Source organism: Apodemus sylvaticus, chromosome 2 (genome assembly GCF_947179515.1).
Source record: "Apodemus sylvaticus chromosome 2, mApoSyl1.1, whole genome shotgun sequence".
Lineage (NCBI taxonomy): Eukaryota > Metazoa > Chordata > Mammalia > Rodentia > Muridae > Apodemus > Apodemus sylvaticus.
Window position 1 is genome coordinate 100,629,227 of NC_067473.1, and position 10,286 is coordinate 100,639,512.

Genomic DNA, 10,286 nt, shown 5'->3' on the forward strand with positions numbered 1-10,286 from the left:
AAATTTGTGGGGTTGGTGGTTCTATCTTTCCACCTTTATGTAGGGTCTGGGGATTGAACTTAGATCTCTAGGCTTCTCATGTAGCCCACGCTAGCCTCATACTCACTATGTAGCTGAGGAGCCTTGAATTCCTTATCTCCTTGTCCCTACCTCCCAAGTGCTAGGATGACAGGTGTAAGCCAACATGCCCAGCCTTTTCTGGATATGTTGGTGTACATGGGTATCACCAAAAATATTTCTAAAAATAGTCTTTCCTATCTGTACATGTATCTCCAGAAAACTAGGAGAGAAATTGCTAACTGAAATGCATCTAGGCTGAGTAGTTTTATGTCAGCTTGACACAAGCTAGAGTCATCTGAGAGGAGGGATCCTCAATTGAGGAGATGCCTCCATGATATCTGGCTGTAGGTAAGCCCACAGAACATTTTCTTAATTATGATTGGTTGTGGGTGGTTCCATCCCTGGGACGATGAGCCTGGGTTCTATAAGAAGGCACAGTGAGCAAGCCAATCAGCAGCCCTCATGACCTCTGCGTCAGCTCCTGCCTCCGGGTTCCTGCCTTGAGTTCCTGACTTCCCTCAGTGATGGGGTGTACGACCTGAGAGTTAAGAGTTAGATGAAATAAACCCTCCCCAAGTTGCTTTTGGTCTTGATGTTTTATTACAGCAATAGAAATCCCAAGACAGATAATCTGCATGGATCAACAGATTCTGACAAAACTGGTGACTGTGACCTCTGAAGCTAGATTATAGCAAATACCCTGGTTTCTACCCTGGGCTCTCTTGGTGAAGCCAGCTGCCATGTTGGGAGAGTTCCCAAGCAGTCCCAAGGAGAGACTCGGCTGACAAGGAGTAAGGTCCAGCCAGTGAGAATGAGCCGTCCTGGAAGGATATAAACTGGGCAGTCCTGCAATGACCTCACAGAAAGCAGCCTCATGACAAACCTTCAGCCAGGATCACCCAATCAAGCAGCCCCTGGATTCATGGATTCTCCACGCCTGCCAGAGACAAATGCTCCACGTAAGCTGCCGTATTTCGGGAGAACATCATGTGCAGCAATAGACATTTTGCATATTTTCGAGTGGCCCAGGTGAGAATGCAAAGCATTCTGAATACCGGATGTTTGGTAAGAAACTAGTGTGTGTTTATCCTCTCCTCTTAGGTGACTCCGAAATTAAAATAGTACTTATCACCAGGTCGACTCTTCACTCTGTGTCTTCCTTCCTCTCTGTGTCTCAAATGCCTGAAATTCCAGACGTAAAATCCTGTGATTAGCGGGGCTCTCCACCCCCATTAGAGACGCTTCTTTTCAGCAAACAGAGGGTTAATACAGAGAGCCACCACTGGGCCAAGTACAGAGGGTGATTGTGGACTGCACAGCCTTAAGTGAAACATCTGTATCATGTTCTCGTTCCCTAACGGACATCAAAAAACAACATGGAAGATGGGCAGATTGCAAGAGCCAGGGCTCGGAGAGGACTGCTGAGGACTAAAGACTTCTGGGTGTGATGGGGCTGTGGTAACCAGGAACTCACAACTCTGGTTGCCTGCATGAGATCAAGCTAGTCAACACTCTAACCAGGGATCAGGAAGGGACTCAGTAGGCCCCACCCCCAGCTGAGAAGCTATTGGCAGTTCATGGGTGCTGGGAGAGGAAGGGTTGGTGTTCTTTAGAGATCTGGCCTCTGGTAAGCTGCCCATGCTCAGAGGACATCCCTACCCCCATGGACACACAGGTGGTACAACTATTAGGTATCTTATTTTTCTAGTGCTGTGATAAAGCACCAGGGCCAAGGTAGCTTATAGAAGAAACGGTTTATGCAGGCACAAATGTTTGCAAAATGTTAGGATCTGCCTGATGGTCAACTGGAGGATGGCAGCAAGAACGGCTGAGAGTTCTTGAAACTATCAAGGAAGCAAAAAGAATGTATTAGAAGCCGGGCAGTGGTGGCGCACGCCTGTAATCCCAGCACTCTGGGAGGCAGAGGCAGGCGGATTTCTGAGTCTGAGGCCAGCCTGGTCCACAGAGTGAGATCCAGGACAGTCAGAGCTACACAGAGAAACCCTGTCATGAAAAAAACAAATCCAAAAATAAACAAACAGACAAACAACAAAAAAACCAAAACCCAAACAAACAAACAAACAAACAAACAAAAAGAATGTATTAGAAACAGCACCAGACATTTGAAACCTCAATGCTCACTCTGTAATGAGACACCTCTTCCATCAAGGCCACATCTCCAAAGTCTACATGGCTATCAGCTGTGAACCAAGTATTCAAATGCCTGAGACTTATGGGTAACACCTCATTCAAACCACCAACATAGGTTATGAAAAAGGTAAATAAATATAGGACTAAATTCAGTTCAGCAGAAGAACTGGCTGCTCTTCTGGAGGACCTGGGTTTGATTCTCCAGCACCCACATGGTGGCTCACAACCGTCCGTGACTCTAGTTCCCGGTGATCCAGTACTCTCCTCTGGCCTCCTCCAGCATCAGGCACATACATGATGCCGTGGCATACATGTAAATAAAACACCCATACATGTTTTTAAAGAGATAAAAATGAGAAGAGATCATGAAGGTGAGGGAGGGTCTGGGGAGGAGGGGTCTGGGAAGGGATGGTTATGACGACAATACACTCCATGTATAAAATTATTTAAAACTAATTATTTTTAAAGAAAGCATCTATTCCCCACTCCTCTCCTCCTCTTCTCTCATGCCCACGCCTTTCCACCTCGAGCCTCTCTCTTTCCACAGTCTCCCCACCTCCTTTGGCATTTCCTTTGTCTTTAATCTTCTCTCTTACTCATTCTCCTGACCTCTTTGTTCTCCTGCTTCTTTTTCGAATCCCCTCTTCTCGGTTTCTTGTCACCTCATCCTCGCAGAGCCCAGGTCTCTTCTGCTGGAACAAGCCTGAGAGTAGAGTGAAGCTTGCCTTCCCACCGAGTTTTCCATGCACATGGCAGACTAGTGAAGGCTTCCTGTCAGAAGATGAGACCCCGGCACCCGGCTACCAAACCCAACCTTGGGCCATAGCAGGTGCCGAGAGGGAGGTGGATCTTGGTACCACTTCGGAAGACAGGGATTCTTCAGCAGGGCCTGGGATGTGCAGGCATCTCCTTCTCCAGTTTATAATAGGGGTTGAGAAGGTTTTGTTTCTTTGCTTGGTTGGTTGTTTGGGTTTGGGTTTTTGAGACAGGGTTTTTCTGTTTAGTCCTGGCTGTCTTGGAACTCTCCCCCTCTCTCTCCCTCTCTCTCCCTTTCTCTCCCTCCCTCCTTCTCTCTCCCTCTCCCTCTCTCTCTCCCTCTCTCTCTCCCTCTCTCTCCCTCTCCCTCTCCCCCCCCCTCTCTCTTTCTCGACCATGCTGGACTCAAACTCAGAGATCCACCTGCCTCTGCCTCCCAACTGCTGGGATTAAGAGCATGCACTGCCACTGCCCGGCTAATTTTTTTTTCACTTTTAAAATTTATTTGGGCCTGAGAAATGGCTCATCAGTGAAGAGCACCGACTGCTCTTCTGAAGGTCCTGAATTAAAATCCTAGCAACTACATGGTGGCTCACAACCATCCGTAATGAGATCTGATGCCCTCTTCTGGTGTGTCTGAAGACAGCTACAGTGTACTTACATATAATAATAAATAAGTCTTTAAATCTTTTTCTTCATTTTTTATTGATTCTTTGTGAGTTTTGCTAAACTCACAAAGTCTCACTCATCCCCATCTCCTTTGTCCTGGCAATCTCCCTCCAAAATAAAACACACACACACACACACACACACACACACATACCACCACCACCACCACCACCAACAACAACAACAACAACAACAAGAAAGACAAGGCATAGAAAACATCTCATCATGGAAGCTGTAGTGTGTCACAGTGTCGCCCCACAGTATATCCCCCATCCACACATCTTCACTTGCAAAATGTTCATTGCAATGAGTCATTGGTCTAGTCTGAGATCTCTGGCTTCTGTGACACCATCAATATTGGATCAATATTCACAGGGCCTCCTCCAGGTTATCCTGTTGCTGCCCTGTGTCATGGAGATCCTATAGCTTTGAATCAGCCGAATTGGTCCTTTCACGCACCCCAAAGGTTGAGATATGATATAGATTTTGGGGTGAGTCAACTCTGGATCTGGGAGAGTGGGCCCTGCATCTTGCCTGAACAGCACAGCAGATCTGACCCTGGTGGTGGGGGCAAGATGAGCTGGCCCCGAGGGGGAGGGCTCCCTGAGCAGAAGAGTCGGCCCCACCCCTGGATCTGGATCTGGACCTGGTGGTAGCTGAGCTGGTCATCCCCACGCTCTCCCTTATCTGCAACAGCAGCGCAAACTCTCCTGCACTGTTCCTGCTTGGCCACCCAATGGAGCCATCAGCAGGGAGGGTCGGTTCTCCTGCTCTCAAGCCTTCAGTGATGGCTCACCTGCACCCACGCCTCCAGAGCCCTGTGCTTCTTAGTCTTGGTGTGGGACCTGCTCTTTCTAGTGTGGCAGCTTGTGAGGGGCTGGGCCAGCTCTCCTGCTCTCACACCCTTAGGGCTGGCTCATAGGCAGGGCCCAGTCTCCAGAGTGCTACCACCAGTGAGAGGACAGGGTTAGCTTTCCCACTCTCATGCCCATGAGCTTACCCATACCCCTGCCCCTTCCCCCAAGTGCTGCCACTGTGCCATAGCCAGTAAGGGGCAGGGCCAGGTCTGCCCAGCCTCTGAACATTCACATGGTCCCCTGCAGCTGCCCCTACCAGGGATGTCCCCATGTTCTGTAGTAGTAACATGAGCCATGGACATCAACACACTTACCCCTGCCACCGTATAGCCAGGGACCCAGACATGGCCCTCAGCTGCGGCTTGGGCTCAGACTTCATTACGGCTGACCACTCGCAACAGTCTACTCCCGTCCACCCACAAGTCTCTAGTCCCATCTCTCCACATAATGCTCAAGCTGCTCCACCTCTCTTTCTCTTCTACCTGTCAACCACGGACTTGTACATTGTAGCGGCTCCTGCTGCAGGCTGGCCAGCCCCTGGGTGACAACCTCCAACTGTGCTGTGGTGTGTGAGTGTCCACAGCTGGCCCATGCCATGCCCAGGAGGACAGGTCTGTGAGCAGCACGGTGGTCTGCAGATCTTTGTCTCTTTCCCTCCCTCAATACACTGCATTGGCAGGGCTCTGGGTGTCTATGGCCTGCCCAGGCTCTGGGGCAGAAGCAGGTCAGTGGGTGGGTGTCTTTTCTCTGCCCCACACCACATGCATGGCAGGTCTCTGTCTTCCTCCTCCCACAGTGTGCTGCCTGGATTTGATTTGACTTGATTTTTATATGTCCTGGGCATAAAACAGCTTTAGCCATCAGGCTAGTATGAGAAAAGCACTGCCATCTGCTCTGCCTTGACTGATATAGAACACTGCCACCAATATCAAGGTGTCTCTCGGTCCATTGCCAGGGGGTTCTAAACTTTGCTTTGTTTTGCTTTGTTTTGTTTTGTTTAAGACACAGTCTTACTATGTATGCAACCCTAACCAGCCTGGATTTCTTCTGTGTAGACCAGGATGGCCTTGAACTCACAGGGATCTGCTTGCTCCCATCATTAACTCTGCCCCTGCTGCTATCGCCCAAGAGTGCTGGGATTAAAGGCACGGTGTACTACCACACTGTTGCTGTGCAATGTTCACACAAAGTAAGAGTACAGAGAAAAAGTAACACTGCCTCCTGCCCTCTCACTCTTGGTTGCTGTAAACCTTCTGGCACCTTCTCTACAGACACACAGGTGTGATAATTTTTAAAGTTTAAATTTCATTTAGCATTCTGTTTGGTAGTGTGGGAACGGGTACTGTGCCATGGCACATGTGTGGAGGTCAGAGGACAGCTTTCAGGACTGGGTTCCCTCCTTCCTCTGTGGTTTCCAAGGAAGGCGGGCTTTAGAAAAAGTGCTTTTGCTGAGCAAGTTTGTCCACTCTAGCTGCAATGATTTGCTTATGTACGTAAATGAGATTACACCATGGTCTGCTACCTTCTCGACACACACAGTTACCTTGGACATCACTGGCCCACTACATTCTTTCTCAGGGATTCATAGCATCACCATGCAGACATTCTTCCCTGAAGGGCATTTAAAATTTTAACAATGTTTTACCCCCTAAATGCATTATACATATATATATGTATGTATACATAAGTATACACATATACATAAATGTATACATAAATTATATTAGTATGTACATATACATATATACCTAAGCATACTATATTAAAGTATCACTGGGGATAGTCACTATATGAATATTCCTTCAGAAGGGATAATTAGAATTGTTTGTAAATGTGGGGAAGTTGTTCGTCATAGGTTCAGTTGTGGTTTTGGTTTTGGTTTGGTCCACTGGAAAACCTTCACAGTTTGATAAAGCTCATCAAAATTTCAACAAACATGAAAGGAAAAATGAACCAACACCTCGAAGGAGTTGAGGAAACACTGTGAGCTAAGGAGGGACCTCGAGGGAAACAAGGCCTGATGTGGGGAAGAGCACGGCCAGTTAGGAGCTGGGGAGAGAGAAACAGGCTTGGGCCAGTGAGAAGGGAAGAGAAGTGACCTTGGCTGAGGTGAGTGAACTGCGTGTCCACTGAGAGATGTGAACTCTCTGGGACTCTCCATGCCTTCAGACACTACCCCTGAGGTCAAAGCCAAGTCTTCAGGCTTCAGATAGTCATGGTTGAAAACACAAATATATCTGGGGCTAGGCTTGGCTGATAGAGGGCTTGTTTAGCTTTCAGGGAACCCCAAGTTTGATTCCAAGCACCACAGAAGTGATGCGATGGTAGACACTGATAATTCTGCACTTGGGAAGTAAAGGCAGGAGGATCAAGAGTTCAGGATATGATGAATTCAACACCAGCGGAGGCTACATGGGATGCTAAGAAACAAAGGCAAACACACGGTTTTGAGCCAGTCCAAACTAGCCAAGGTCCAATATGTTTCCAATAAGTGACCCAGAAGACTGCAGAAAACATGCTTTTCCAGCCAGAAGCCACAATCCTTCAGGGACACGTCTCACAGCAGCTCACACCTCTAAGCAGGCTACATTTGGGAGCTAAGGAAGCTAAGGAAGCTAAGGAGTCAAGGAAGGTTTAAAGATGGTTGGGGAGTAGGGCAAAGCAGGGGAGGAGCATTGCGAATAGAGAAAGAAAAGAGAATTGACGCTTGGTGAAATTTGACCTGCAGGGCAACTCATGCTTAGGATCATGGTGTTTGAAAGTATGGGGTGGGAGGATCAACCTGGATTCAGAGCCAGCCTGGGTTTCAAAGTGAAATAAATATTGTCTCAAAGGAAAGAAAGAAAAAAAATAGAAAGATAGAAAGAAAAGAAAAGAAAGAAAGAAAGAAAGAAAGAAAGAAAGAAAGAAAGAAAGAAAGAAAGAAAGAAAGAAAGAAAGGGAAGAAGAGAAGGAGGGAGGAAGGAGGGAGGGAGGAAAGGAAGGAAGGAAGGAAGGAAGGAAGGAAGGAAGGAAGGAAGGAAGGAAGGAAGGAAGGAAGGAAGGAGGGAGGGAACGAAGGAAAAGAAACAGACTTTGATTTTATTGTTTGTTAATTCTGAGACAAGATCTTGCTATTTAGCCCTGGATGGCCTGGATCTTACCATGTAGACCAGGCTAACCTCAGAATCATTCTGCCTTCTGTCCCTTGTCTCCTAACTGACTTTGCCTCCATGCACAGCTTGATCAACACTACTTTTTTTTTTTTTTTAATGCATAAACACATCAGAAGAGGGCACTGGATCCCGTTACAGATGGTTGTGAGCCACCATGTGGTTGCTGGGAATTGAACTCAGGACCTCTGGAAAAGGAGTCCAGCTCAATCATTACTACCTTTACTATTAACATATTTACAAATAAACTGATATAATTCCTGTGTTTTGCTTTTAAAAAGTGGAGGTTGAGGACATGGGTAAAGGAATAGACAAAAGATACCACCCATAACTTAAAATTCACCGAAGCTGGATGCTACATTCATAGAACTCTTTAAAAATGTTTTTCTGTCTGTCTGTCTATCATCTATTTATCATCTAATATCTATGTATTTTGTATGTATGTATGTATGTATATATGTATCTATCTATCTATCATCTGTCTACTTGTCTATCTATGTATCTATCTATCATCTGCCTACCTGTCTATGTATATATGTATGTATGTATGTATGTATGTATCTATCTATCTATCTATCTATCATCTGCCTACCTGTCTATGTATGTATGTATGTATGTATGTATGTATGTATGTATGTATGTATGTATCTATCTATCTATCTATCTATCATCTGCCTACCTGTTTATCTATCTATTGTATAGGTGCAGACTCTCAAGTCCTGGCAGTCAGAGGTTAGATTTCAGGACTCAGTTCCATCCTACCGCGTAGGCTCCAGGACTGAAGCGAGCTTGGCTATAAGCGCCTTTTCTTGTTGGGCACCTCAATCATTGGTCCTCTTCATGTAGTCTTGCACTATATATTACACATATTCTTTTGTATTCTGAGTGTCCTTACAATTTTCTAAAACACACACACACAGGAGGGGGGGGGAGAGAGAGAGAGAGAGAGAGAGAGAGAGAGAGAGAGAGAGAGAGAGAGAGAGAGAGAGAGAAGCAGTAACACCAGTCCACCATTATGAGGGTCCCACCTTCGTGATCTCACCTAATGCTAATGGCCTCCTAAAGAATCCTATCTGGATCTGGAGACTGAGCTTCTACTCTGTGGGCACAGCTCTTTCTTCATCCCAAGAGAAAGGCAAAGGCAGTGTGGAAGCTGTTAGGGAGTGGCTGTAGTTCCAGCTACCCGAGAGGCTGAGGCAGGATGACCTCTTAAGCTGGGAGTGCAGCTGGGTTTGAGGTCAGCATGGACAATGCAGCGAGCCCTGGACAAAAGAGGAGACTAGAGGAGGGGAGACAGGGAGGGGAAGGGGAAGAAGAGAGAAGGAGAAATGTGGGTTGAGCTTGGCTGTGAGTTTTCTGAAAAGACTTCCCAGAGCAGGGCTGCTGAGATGGCTCTTCATACAAAGGTGCCGGAGTTAGATCCCTGGAATCTATGGTGGAAGGAGTGGGGCTCACTCCCATCTTTTGACTTTTACTTAAGTGTACGCGCACAACCATAGACACACACACACACACACACAAGCATACACACACAGACAAGCATAGACATACACACACATAAGCATAGACATACACACACACAAGCATAGACACACACACACACAAGCATACACACACACACAAGCATACACACACACACAAGCATAGACACACACACACAAGCATACACACACACACACACACACACACACACAAACACACAAACACACTAGGTTTTTTAAATAGAAAAAAAAGTCTCCATGCTCCCTGGAGCCAAGGCCTACATGATCTCTTTCCCACGCACCCCCTCTCCTCCTGTATGGGATTTTCTTCTAGTTCTCTTTCGTTAAGGTGTGGCCCTTGGCAGAGGTCCAGCTTTGAAAGGGGGTCTCTAATCTTCCTCTTGGCTTTGAACTGGAGTCTTTAGAGGATTCCAGGCTCAGAGTCCATCCTCTAGCACCTGGGGCCAAGGAAGCCTCAGCTCCAGTGACAGGTATCCTCCAGTTTCCGCTTCTCCCTCCCTCTCCCTTCCTCTCCCTCCCCCTCCCTTCCTCTCCCTCCCCTCCCTCCTGCACATTGCCTGCCCCCTTCTGAATTTCATTAGCTTGTTTGTGTTTTTCTTGCCTTTACTGCTCCTTTAGCCAGCTCACCCAGGCTTTCTGAAGGGTGGAGGAATAAGAATTTCCTTATTCCTGCAAAGTTTGAATGAATACATTAGTGGCTCAGTTTTCTTATTTTTCCCTAAAGTATCCCCTATCTGGAACTTGGGGCAGAAAAGAACCAGGACACTGCTTAGAGAGTTCCTCTAGTCGTTCTCAGCCAGGAGTTGGGTGGAGGCAGCATTTATAAATTGGGAAGAATATTCCAGATACGTGTCCCTAGTGGCAGAACGGGAACTCCAGGATGAAGGAGCTTGGAGAGGCCTGCTCCAGCTGAGAGAGGACACTGGGTTGGAGCACAGAGCATCCTGCTGAAGTCGAATCCTTGATTTTACCATGCGCATGTTCCCTCTCCCTTACAGTCAGGGCCTCTCCTCTATCCCAGGCTGGCCTAGAACTCTGTGTAGCAAGGATAACTCTGCTTGCAGTTCCCCTACCTCCACCACCAAAGTGCTGGATTACGGGCATGCTCCACCACTCCCAGTCTTCCCTTCATCCTAAGG